Source organism: Petaurus breviceps, unplaced genomic scaffold (assembly GCF_028583685.1).
Source record: "Petaurus breviceps papuanus isolate PSGF00001 unplaced genomic scaffold, PetGlider_PUasm1.0 154, whole genome shotgun sequence".
NCBI lineage: Eukaryota > Metazoa > Chordata > Mammalia > Diprotodontia > Petauridae > Petaurus > Petaurus breviceps.
In genome coordinates, this window is record NW_027185715.1 from 512,027 (window position 1) to 524,316 (window position 12,290).

Below are 12,290 nucleotides of genomic sequence, written 5' to 3' on the forward strand. Positions count from 1 at the left end.
GAGGCAGGGGGGAGTGACGGGGGTCAGTGAGGGGAGGGAGGAGTGACGGGGGGGGGGTTAGTGAGGGGAGGGGGGAGTGATGGGCTGTCAGTGAGGGGAGGGGGGAGTGAAGGGGAGGTCAGTGAGGGGAGAGGGGAGTGACGGGGGGGCTGTCAGTGAGGGAAGTGATGGGGGGGCTGTCAGTGAGGGGAGAGGGGAGCGATGGGGGGCTGTTAGTGAGGGGAGTGATGGGGGGGCTGTCAGTGAGGGAAGAGGGGAGTGACGGGGGCTGTCAGTGAAGGGAGTGAAGGGGGGCTGTCAATGACTGGAGAGGAGAATGACGGGGAAGGGTTCAGTGAAGGGCGAGGGAAGTCACATCGGGGGTCACTGGAGGGCGGGAGGAATGACAGAGGGGATTGAGGAGGGAACGACGGGGGAATCACTGGAGGGCGGGGGTCAGGGATGGGGGGAATCAGTGTAGTACGAAAGGAGTGAAGGAGGAGGTCAGTAAAGGGTGAGGGAGTAATGGGGGTCAGTGAAGGGCAGGGAAAGAGAGGCAGGGGGTGATGACAGAGGAGTCACTGAGAGACTTGGAGTGGGGAGAATGACAATGAAATAAGGGGCGGAGGAAGTGACTGAGGGAGGTCATGGGGGGCAGGGGAGAGAGTCGAAGGTCACTTAGGAGTGGGAGGGGTCGAAGCTCTTCCGTGATGAGAAAGCCGTTCTCCCTTCTCCGGGAAGCCCCCCCCCCCCCCGGTGTTCCAGCCTCCGCAGGAGTCCCTACGCTTCTCCCCGCCCCCAGGGACCCTCTTTCCCTCCGACAGCGTCCCACTTCGGGCTGATCCCGGGCCCCACCCTTTCCTGAGGGGATTCCGAGCCTTATCTCCTAAACTTTGGTGTGGAACCTCGGAGAGTGGGGGGTGAAGGGGAGTCTACATCGAGAATTAGAAAAAGAAATGTTCTGTTTAAGCAAGCAGCCTTTTCCGCGCTGCTGGCGACCCTTCCTATACGCGCGCGGCAAAAGCTGAGCCCGCGAGTCACGGTGGCCGAGTGGTTAAGGCGTTGGACTCGAAATCCAATGGGGTTTCCCCGCACAGGTTCGAATCCTGTTCGTGACGGTAGCGCTACTTTTTTTCCCGCTCCTTAAGAAAAGAGAGACTCGGTCCCAATTCATACAATGTAGGTTCCCTTTGGAAAAAAAGGTTGAGCACCCAGATCTTGGGGGTGGGGGGGGAGAGGGGAGGACCTTGTTTTGCATAGCCCGCTTGAGAGCTGGCAGAGACGCGTCAGGCTAGTCCTTTCCGTTCTGGGTCTTCCCGCTCTTGTCAGCTTTTATTAATTTTTTGGATGGGGGCTGTAGGGGTGTGGTTAGTTACGGGTAAGATTGGATGTGAGGCAGAGATGTTTTTAAGAAAGACTTGGAGTGGCTATGATGCGATCCAGCTATGCCATGGCCTTCTGAGAGTGTCACCAGAGAAAGGAGAGAGGAGAGCGGAGGTGCGGCTGGGTGGGCGCGCCGGGCTGCATTTCCTGGCCTTTCTTAAAGCGGGGCGAGTTAGTGAGTTAGAGTCCTGGGCGCGAGGCTGCAGTCAGACGGCAGCGAGCCGCGGCCGGCCGTGACTGTGGCACTGAGGGAAGAGCGGGGTCTTCAGAGCGCTAGGTCCTCGGTTCAAGTCTCCCCTCGTGACGTTTGTGGCCTGAATGATATCTCTTCTGCCTCCGATGGAGGTTAATTATCCTGCGTGACCTTAAAGGAGTTCTTCTGCCTTAACTGTTAGCTGAAGAAGGGAATTGTGGGCAATAAAGGAAACATGCGCCCCAGGAGACAATGTAACAGGAATATTCTGTGTGTGTGTGTGTGTGTGTGTGTGTGTGTGTGTGTGTGTGTCTGAGCCACTTATATACGTGTTTATATACATACATGTGCTTTTCCCTTTTTGGTCAAACCCTGGATGTCAGCCTAATTTTTAATAGTTGGTCTCTAGGGTTCCAGAGTGGGGTTTTAGTGAGCTACAGAGCTGGAAAAAGGGGAGTCTTCTTATCAGAGGCGGTGTCTGACTCTCAGGACTGAACTTGGTTCCGCTGCATTTGGGGTCCAGAGCCGAGAGCTCCCTGGGTGGAGAGGGGAGGGGAGGGCCACAGGACCTGGACCCGAGTCCGTTAGTGCTCCGACTTTGTCTGGGACGCCTTGATTTCTCCATCCCGGCTCCTCTCAGTTAAGGTTGGGAGTTCAGGGGACCGCCACCACCGTTATAGTAAAACTTGCCGCCTCAGAACTGACGAGGTCCTCTTGCTTTATCTCGAATTCCAGTTAGATTTCAGACTCTTTACCTCTAAGTCTGACTAAATAGTTGCATACTTCCCAGGGTTTAGAATTGTGCAGTCCCTTTCAAAGAATCAGCTGCGGTCTGTGGCCTCTGGAGTTACTTACACAGCAGCCGAGCATCCAATAAAATAGCAGCACTTAATGGAACAAGGATGATTAAAGTAGCATTCCAGGGAATCACCTCATCATGTTATTAACAAATACACACCAACGATACACACAATAGACATAGCTCAACGAAAAACATCACTGAACAAGCTGCTTCATTGGCTACATGTTTAAATTACATGTAGAGCACAGTACGTTGTGTCTCAGCAATACATGAGTATCCATGGGACACAGGCTAATACACAGACACCAAAATTAAAGCCCAAATGATATTGGTGGGTCTACAAATTAGTAAAATGTGAAGAAAAAAACATGTAAATAAACATACAGTAAAACTGAAGTTAGGCAAATGCAACCACAATACATGCACAAGACTAGGGTCTCCCATTTACAAGAGTAAATACGCACAAGCAAGAAAAATAACATGATGCATGCTGTAAATGGAATTTACAGTGAAATTACATACAAAGTATGTACATAAACATTATTATCACCTGGCTAGATACTGTATCCATTCAACCTCTTTCTCCTGATACATCATAGTTAGCCTCCTCTCCCTCTTCTGATGGCCAGAACCTGCACACTTAACTTGGGGTTTCCTGGCTAGACTACTTTCTCTCTCTCTCTCTCTCTTTGTCTCTCTCTCTCTTCTTTCACAGAACCTTAAACCCAGTTCACTCTGAAGCTCATAGATTGGACCACAATAGGTCCCTGCCCATGCTCCACTTAAAGGTTGTATTTTGAGTCCTCCTGGCTTACAGTGAATGTCTATGGAAACTGTTTCTCTTAGGAACAGCAACCCTGAGGGTCTACCCCTCCCAAGCTTGATTTTTTTTCTTTTTTTCTGTAATTAAAGGGGCCATCCCTTGACTCACTTCTTAAAGAGGCCTATTCACTGAATGGGCGTAATCTCACTCTAAGTGAGTATGTGAAAAGGGTTTAGCCTAAAAGGACCAGGGTCTCCCATTGCTTCCTGGGTCATCTCCAGTCATCCTGATGAGTATCTATCTGGTCACTGGATCCAGATGGCTCTGGAGGAGAAAGTGAGGCTGATGACCTTGCACTGCCCTCTCTCACTTAAATCAAAGTCAACTGCAAGTTGTCATCATTTCCCTGATGCCATGGTCGTCTTCGAAAAAGGACAAACACATAGTTAGTCTGATCATTGGTCAGAGAGTTGAAGCTCTCCTGCTGAATTAACTGCCCCTTCCCAGGACTAGCAACTTTGGTATGAGGGCTGCTGAGGAGATGTCTACCCAAGTATTTGAAAATTTCCCCTGGTAGAATGAGCAAATGACAACAATTTGTTCCAACAACCATGAAGGCAGCTGAAGCAGGCCCTATGGAGTATCACGGTCATCCACTGCATCCAAGGCCATTGCCAGTCACCTTAATTTCTGTCCTGCCACTGGATTTCTAATGAGTCTGAAAGAGAGACACTGATGATTCTGAACAATGCTCCTCATTTTAATTCACATCCAAGTCAAGACATCACCCTTGATGTCACTGGTCCTCTTCAAAACGAAGAATGAACAATATCTGTCTCATCCCTGGGCTATGTTGATTGTGTGGATGAATCATAAATCCTCATCATGACTATAGTCCTGCTTTCCTAAACCTGAACTTGTAGAGAATTCAGGCTGGATACCTGGGTTACTATATTCTGTCAGGTCATGTAGAAACCAGAGCAGTCTCTACAGCTAGAATGCTGGATAGGAAAACTATTGCCTCAGAGTCTAAACCTTTTCTATCATTTGAACTGGATTTTAGGGGTATCATTCACAGAATATTCTTCACTTGAAATGAGTTTCTGGGTCACTGAGTCAGACTTTAAGGTCATCTCTTCCACGTGGCATATACTTAAATGAATGTCCATCACTTTTTGTCTGAACCTTTCAGAGAATCCAAATAACTCACCAATTGTGGATAAGTAGTTACAGTGGATTGCTTTGGCAGGATCATTGCCAGTCTCCAAGACCATTTTGTACACAAAACAATATGACAAGTCTCTCTACTCAGAGGTATAGGGTAGCTTTCTATCAAATTGCTAACTCGTGTATCTATCCCACAAATATCATGACTTCTCAGCAGAATATTACCTTCTAGTTGAAGATCTTGACAATTCATTCATCATACTATCATTCATTTCAGTGTTCTTTTGGGCTGAAGTTGTGGCTAGGTGCTAAACTTTCTCTAACGCCTCTTGAAGCCATGACATGTTCTGATTATATTTGCTTTCTTTCTATCCTCTGAGATTCTATAATCAGTGAGTAGGTGTGGTTTAGGCCCAAATGTGAGCAGGTGGGGCATAGGAAAGCCCTATTGATTCCACTGAGACTTTTGTCTCAGTGTCCCTAATATGTGCTTTAAAAATTTTTTAATTCTGAACTTCATTAAATACACACAAAAGCATGTATACATACACAGAAGAACACAAAAAGAGAATTACACAAGGCTTTATTAGTGGGTAGCATCCTTCATCATAGGTATTCTAGGTTGGTCATTGTTTTTTTATCAAAGATGATAAGTCTGTCAAAGTGGTTTTTCTTTATTATACTGTCATATAAATTGTTCTCCTGGTTCTGCTCTCTTTATTCTGTATAAGTTTTTAATTCTCAGGATTCTCTTAAGCTGTCTCTTTTGTCATTTCTTATGGTACAATAATTCTCCATTATAATCACACAGTACCGTTTGTTCAGCAATAAACCAAATAAGTTTCCAGTTTTTTCTTTTCTCTTTTTCCCTACTTTTAATCCTCCCTTTAGGATCATAAATTTCCTTATCAAATTTAATGTATTTTTTCCACCAAACTCTGTGTTTTGCCTATTTACGACAAGTGAGGTTGATTTGATGCCAACTCTCCCTTATTGCTTCCTCCGAGTTTACTAATCTTCTTACTCAGTTCTATACTAGTGTGTGTCTCCTTTTACTCTCCCTTTTCTTTCCCTTCTTAAAACTGTGGGACTTAAGGGAAGCACACTGACTCCATCTTGTGACTCAGTTCTGGATTTGGATTCCTTTCTATTTAATTATGGGTCTAGTCTGATTTCTGTTGTGTGAGAAAACTTCATTCAATTATGGGGATTGTGAGAAAACTTTATTGCATTGTTTGAACCTACCTTTGCATGTCTGGAAAGCTGAACCCCCTCTACCTGCTGCTTAGAGACATTTAACTAAGGACCTAGGTTATGCTGACCAGAGATCCAGTCAAATCCAAAGACTGATGCAAGGAGTTTTCTCACAGTTATGCATCTTAAGCAGCCCATACATCTTATCTAAAAACTGGCCCTGTACTGATCAATCGTTTCCATGTTCCTTTGATTGAAGACAGACACTTGGGGATAGTGGGACACCTTTTTTTTCTGACTTTAGGGAATTGCACTTATTCCCTTTCCCCTTCCCATCTTGAAAAGTCCCTAATTTTACTCCAGTTAGAAATCAGATTATTTAATCTTGTATTCTGGTTTTTACCTTGTTAATTTTGTCTTTCAATTAGTTGGTCTCATTTGGTTGTTGTTGTTTGGTTGGTTTTTGCTTTTTGGAGGAGGGAGGGCAAGGCAACTGGGGTTAAGTGACTTGCCCAAGGTCACAGGGCCAGGAAGTGTTAAGTGTCTGAGGCTACATTTAAACTCTGGTCTTCCTGACTCCCAGGCCTGTGCTCTACTCACTTTGCCACCTACCCGCCCCTATTTGGTTGTTTTTAATGAATAAGAATCTTTCTTCCCCTGTATTCAGGGTCCAATGCCATTCGATTGGCATGCATTGTTTAATAAACCAATAGACTTGGAAGTTCAAACTTTTGTTTCTTCAGTTTGCAGATTCTACCTGCCACAAAACCCTAACAGGACTAACCTACTCCCTAACCTGTTTTTCCTTTTTTAATCCCCTTAATACCTTTTGAAGACATTAAGGTTCTAAAGAGACACTTTTCTTTCTTTTCCTCCTTTTATACTGCTACTACTGTACTATCAAACAATTCCTTCCAGTTGCTCACATACAATTTACCTCTCTAGATTTCTCTTGATTCTTGTGTTTGTATTTCATTTTTCCCACTCAGTTCTGACCTTTTCATGTGAAATACTTAACATCCTATATTTCCTTTAAAAATCCATTTTGCTCTTGAAGTATTACTCACAACTTTGCAGGGTAAGCTTTCTTGGTTGTAAAAACATGTCTTCCGCCTTTTGGAATATTATATTCCAAATTCTTTTTTTTTTGTGGTGGAAGGTTCCAGGTCCTTTATGATCCTGAGTGTGGTTTCTTGGTACTTGAACTCCTTCTTTCTGTATATTTGTAGGCTTTTTTTCTTGGATGTGGAAACTCTGGATTTTGGCTATGATATTCCTTGAACTTTTCCTTTTGAGCTTTTTGTTACTGTTGTTTTGTGAAGTGATTTGTTGGATTCTTCTTACTATTTTTACTAAAAATAGTTCTAATGGAACTGGGCAGTTTTCTCTTATGATTTCTTGAAATATAGTCACCAGGTTTTTCCCACTCAAAAATACATGGAGTCCAATGGTTGCTTTTTTTAAAAATTTTAATATTTTTTGCTTTTTGGAGGGGGAGGGCAGGGCAATTGGGTGACTTGCCCAAGGTCACTCGGCTAGTTAAGTGTCTGAGGCTGGATTTGAACTCAGGTCCTCCTGACTGCAGGGCCAGTGCTCTATTCACCACGCCACCTAGCTGCCGGAGTCTAGTGGTTTCTAAATTATCTCTCCTTGACATCTTTTCCAAGTCAGTTTTTTATATCTGATATCTCACATTTTCTTCTATTTTTTCAAATTTTTTCTTTTGTTCTAACATTTCTAGTTGTCACTTGGAGCCATTGGGTTGTCTTTGCTCCATCCCATGACTTTCTCTTTGAAACAATTTATTCTCCTTCATATTCTTTGCTCCATATTTTCTCTAACTTAATTTCTTGTAGATAATCCTTGTATATGGATACAAACTGCTTTCCAAAAACCACAAACTTTGTAGGGACTAAGGAAAACAGGCACATTAATGCATTATTGGTAGAATTGTGAAATGATACAACTATTCTGAAAACAATTTTGAAGCAAGTAAAAAAAAAGTCATTAAATTTTGCCTACCCTTTGACCATCCAGCAATACCACTACTAGTCCTATATCTTGAAGATTTCTTTTAAAAGAAGAAAAGAACCCATATTTACAAAAATATTTATAGCAGTTCTTTAGTGGTAGCAAAAAACTAGAAACTAAGGGGATACCTATCAGTTGGGGGAAATGACAGAACAAACTATGATATATGAATGTAATGGAATACTATTATGGTATATTATCAAAATGAAATAATATTTGTAAAATGCTTAGCACATTTGGTACATAGTAGGCACTTTAAAATACTTGTTTCCTTCGTTCTTTAAAAAAAAAAAGATGGGGGCGGCCAGGTGGCACAGTGAATAGAGCACCGGCCCTGGAGTCAGGAGAACCTGAGTTCAAATTTGGTCTCAGACACTTAAAACATAAACTAGCCATTTGACCTTGGGCAAGTCACTTAACCCCAATTGTCCTGAACTCCAAAAAGAAAAAAAAAAGATGGAGAAGATAATTTTAGTGAAACCTAGAAAGACTTTTATGAACACTAAGAGAGCAAAACCAGAATAATTTATACTATAAAACAAGAAATTCTAAAAGTTTTAAGGATTTTGATCAATGTAATGATCAAGGATTCGAGAAGACCTATGATAAAACACATCATGTCTCCTGACAGAGGTAATGGGTTCACGATACAGATTAAGATATATTTTTAGAAGTGGTCAGTGAAAGAATTTGTTTTCCTTGACTATCTGTATTTGTTACAGGAATTTGTTTTTTGTTTGTTTTCCCTTCCAGTGGGAGGGTGAGAAAGAGAATAAGGTGAGAAAGAAAGAGGGTGAGAATAGAGTTTTGTTAACTGAAGAAAAAAAAAGTATTTCTTAATCCAAATTGCATTCCAGAATGTCCGGACCAATTTCCAGCATCACCAACACTGAATAAATGTGTCTGTTTTCTTGTAGCCCCCTCCAAGATTTGTCATTTTCCATTTTGCTGAACTTTGTTGATCTAATAGTTGAGAGGTAGAACCTCAGAGTCTGTCAACTATCAGGAAGTGAGTAACATGTTTCATCATGAGTCTTCTAGAATCATATTTGGTCATTGCCGTATGCAGAATTCCTAATTCTGTCAGTGTTTGTCTGTGTTTCCAATATTGCTGCCATTGTATAAATTATTCTCTTACTTCATTCTACATCAGTTGATACAAGTCTTCCCAGGTTTCTCTGAAAACACTCCCTTCATCATTTCTTACAACACAATACCATTCCATTACATTTTTATACCGTAATTTGTTTAGTCATTCTCCAATAAATGGACACCCCCTCATTTTTCAAATCTTTGCCACTGCAAAAAATAGCTACCATAAATATTTTCTTGGTAACTCTTTAAAATATTTTGCTTAAGACTAATCCTCCATGCATCTAATTCCCCCTTCTTCCCTCTACCCTTATCCTTCTGTTTTCCTGTTCTGTGAAACATATTTCTGTAGCTAATTCTGTGTGTGTTTATGAGTGTGTATATTCTTCTGCCCCTTGACCAGCTTGGATGGGAGTGAGGTTCAAGTGCCACCAGATCCCCTTCCTCCTCCTTCCTCATTTGTATTTGGGCTCTGGGCATGCCCAGCTCTAACATGGAGTCCAGTGAGTCCATTACCACTTGGGTGGGGGTAGCCTCCTTTGATTAGCTGCCTACATCTTTAAAAGTGGCAAAACTGAGCCTTCCTTTCCCTCTCTTTGTCACCGGCTATGCTCCTTTCTGTTGTGTCCATGAATTAAATCAATTAGACGGGCAGGATTTCCTTCCCTACTTTTTCATTTACCTTGACTCTGAGAAATGGGCCTGGGAAGTTGTCCTCAGTTTCAGGTGCTGGAGATCTCCCCCAGAAGGGGCAGTTTAAGCCATGCAGGATTATAGGCAGGGTGGTGCAGCCACCTATAGGGGATGGAAACCCTGAGGACCTGGGACTCAAGTTCAGGGGAGGGGTTTTGGATTTGGAACTGGGATTGTGCTCTATGAGAACCAGGCACAACTTTGACCCTAATCCCCTTCCCCTCCCTAGAGACTGAGGTAGTTCGAGGGAATGGAGGATTATGTCTTCTGAGTGTGGGAGGAGTAAACTGGCATATTTGTGACCCTGCACATGTAACACAGACCACTGTGACCCTCACTGCTTAGAAGACCAAGCATATTACATTTCACTCTTCTCCCACCCCCACACCACTCACATCTCAGTCTTTGGGGAAGGGAAGGGGATTAGACCTTTTGCCTAGGTCCTCCACCCCAGGTATAAGTCCCCTCCTCACTTTCTGGGATGTGAGCGATGGCTGGCACCTGTTCCTGCTCCTTGCACAAGGTTGAGCCCCCTCTGGGCCAGATCTTGGACCTGGTTCATTTAGTCCCTGCTCTATAAAGCTCCATGAGGCATACTAACAGCTAGACCTCATCCCCAGTGTTCACAGACCTATCTGTCTGCCTATGCTGACCTAGGTTGGAAAAAAAAAAATTGCTGTTATTTTTTTGCCCTCTGATCTCCCAATCGGAATTCTATCTGGTATATTTTCTAAATTTTTATGGAGTAGTTGTGGGGGAAGGCTGGGCTATATTGCTTCCTCCTACACCATCTTGGCTGGTTTCTCCTCCTAATTTTAACCATATTAGTTTTGTTGGTGCAAAAACTTTTCACTTTCACATAATAAAAAAAGTCTATTTTATCTTCTGTGATCCTATCACTTATTTAGTCATGAACTAAATTTTTCTTCTCTTCAAACATATGAAAGAAAATTTCTTCCTTGCTCTCCTGATTCACTTGTGATATCTAATTTCATATACACTTGAGAGTTCATTTGCTATAAAGGGTAAGGTGTTGTTAAGTGTCTGAGGCCAGATTTGAACTCAGGTCCTCCTGACTCCAGGGCCAGTACTCCATTCACTGCACCACCTAGCCGCCCCGACCTTTCAGGTTTTTCAACAGTTTTGTCCAAAACTCCTTACCCCAACACCCGAGATCTTTAGGTTTAGCAAATATTTTACTCATGTATTCATTTGCTTCTGTACCTACTCTCATTTAATGAGCAACCTAATTTTTTTTTGTTGTTTTTGGTTACATTTGAGTTCCAAGCTATTTCCCTCTCCCAATCTTGCACTAGGAAAGTCCAGCATTCGACACAGATATACATGTGAAACTATGCAATACATAGTTCCATGTATCAGTTATTTCTCTGGTGACAGATAATTATCTTCCTCCATAGGTCCTTTGTATATTACTATAACACAGAATAGCTTAGTCATTCACATTTACTCTTCAAACAATATAGCTGCTAGTGTATACAACATTCTCTTGGTTCTATTCATTTCACTCTTCATTATCCCACGCAAGTCTTTCCATGTTTTCCTAAAATCCACCTGTTCATCATTTGTTATAGCACAGTAGTATTCCATCACAATCATATACCACAACTTATTCATTATCATTTGATGGGCATCCTCTTAATTTCCAATTCCTTGCCACCACAAAGAGAGCTGCTATAAATATTTTAGAACATAAAAGTTCTTTTCCTGGTTTTTTTTTTTTTTTTTTTTTTTTTTGGAGAGGGTTTCCCCTAGGAGGGGAATTGGGGTTAAATGGTTTGCCCAAGGTCACATGGCTAGTGTTAAATGTCTGAGGCTGGATTTGAACTAAGGTTCTCCTGACTCCAGGGCCGGTACTCTATTCACTGCACTGCCTAGCCGCCCCCAAGTAATATTTCTCCAATAATTTAATGTGTGTGTTTGTGCGGTCTTTTGGAATTGTGTTCATACAGTTTCTGTGTATGTCTCAGCAGGTAGACTCCCAGGTATTTTATACTTATACTATCTATAGTTATTTTGAATGGAATTTCTCAGTCTCTTTTCTGTTGAGTTTTGTTGGTGATATGTGGAAATACTGATGATTGATAGGGGTTTATTTTATATCCTGAAACTTCAATGATGTTGTTTCCATTCGTTTTTTAGTTGATTCTAGGGTTTTCTAAGTAAACCATTATTTCCACAAACTGAGAATTGAATTGCTTGTTTGCCTATATTTGTTCCTTCCATTTATTTTTGTGATCCTGCTATAGCTAGCATTTTTAGTACAATATTGAATAATGATGGTGATAATAAGCATCCTTGTTATGGCCCAGATCTTACTGGAGAGATTTCTAGTTTTTCCCCATTATAGACTTCTGCTCTTGGTTTTAGATAATACTACTCATCATTTGAAGAAAAATTTTATTTCTTCCTATGCTTTCCCAGTGTTATTTGCTGTTTGGGTTTTTGTTTGTTTTTTTTTTACAGAACTGTCAAAAGCTTTTTCTGAAGTATTGGAATAATAATATGATTTTTAAAAATTGATAGGGATAATCCTGTTTATAGTTTTCTTAATATTGAATCAGCCCTGTGTTCCTGGTATAAATCCAGCTTGGTCATTGCATATGACTATTGTGATATACTGCTGTAGCCTCCTGTGATAGTAATGGCAATTAAAGATTCCCCTATATTGGCTTGGTTTTCAAACTGATTGTGTTAAAACCCAGAGTTTGTTAATCCCACCTGTGGGATGGGCTTGTTGATGTGAAAAGAAAGTCCTGAACTGGGAGGAGCTGGTGACGTAGCTTTGGAGAGACAAGAGAGAGGTGGAAGAACTTTTTGGAAGCAGCACCTAGTGGAGGCAGAGAGAGACGGAGAGCATTGCTGAGTGCCACTTTGAATTGCCTTGGACTTTTGAGACCTGCCCACTGAGCTGCCAAGGACCGAGGAGACATGGCTGTTTTGCTGGTACTTTGTCTGTCTGTTTTGATGTTGTT

At 42.2% G+C, this 12,290-nt stretch overlaps 1 non-coding gene across 1 annotated transcript; it reads left to right on the forward strand.

The window, feature by feature from the left end:
* The first annotated feature begins 1,015 nt into the window (after positions 1-1,015).
* TRNAS-CGA (transfer RNA serine (anticodon CGA)) lies at positions 1,016-1,097 on the forward strand. Its single transcript has one exon. It is a non-coding gene; the product is annotated as a tRNA-Ser (tRNA).
* Positions 1,098-12,290: the final 11,193 nt, after the last annotated feature.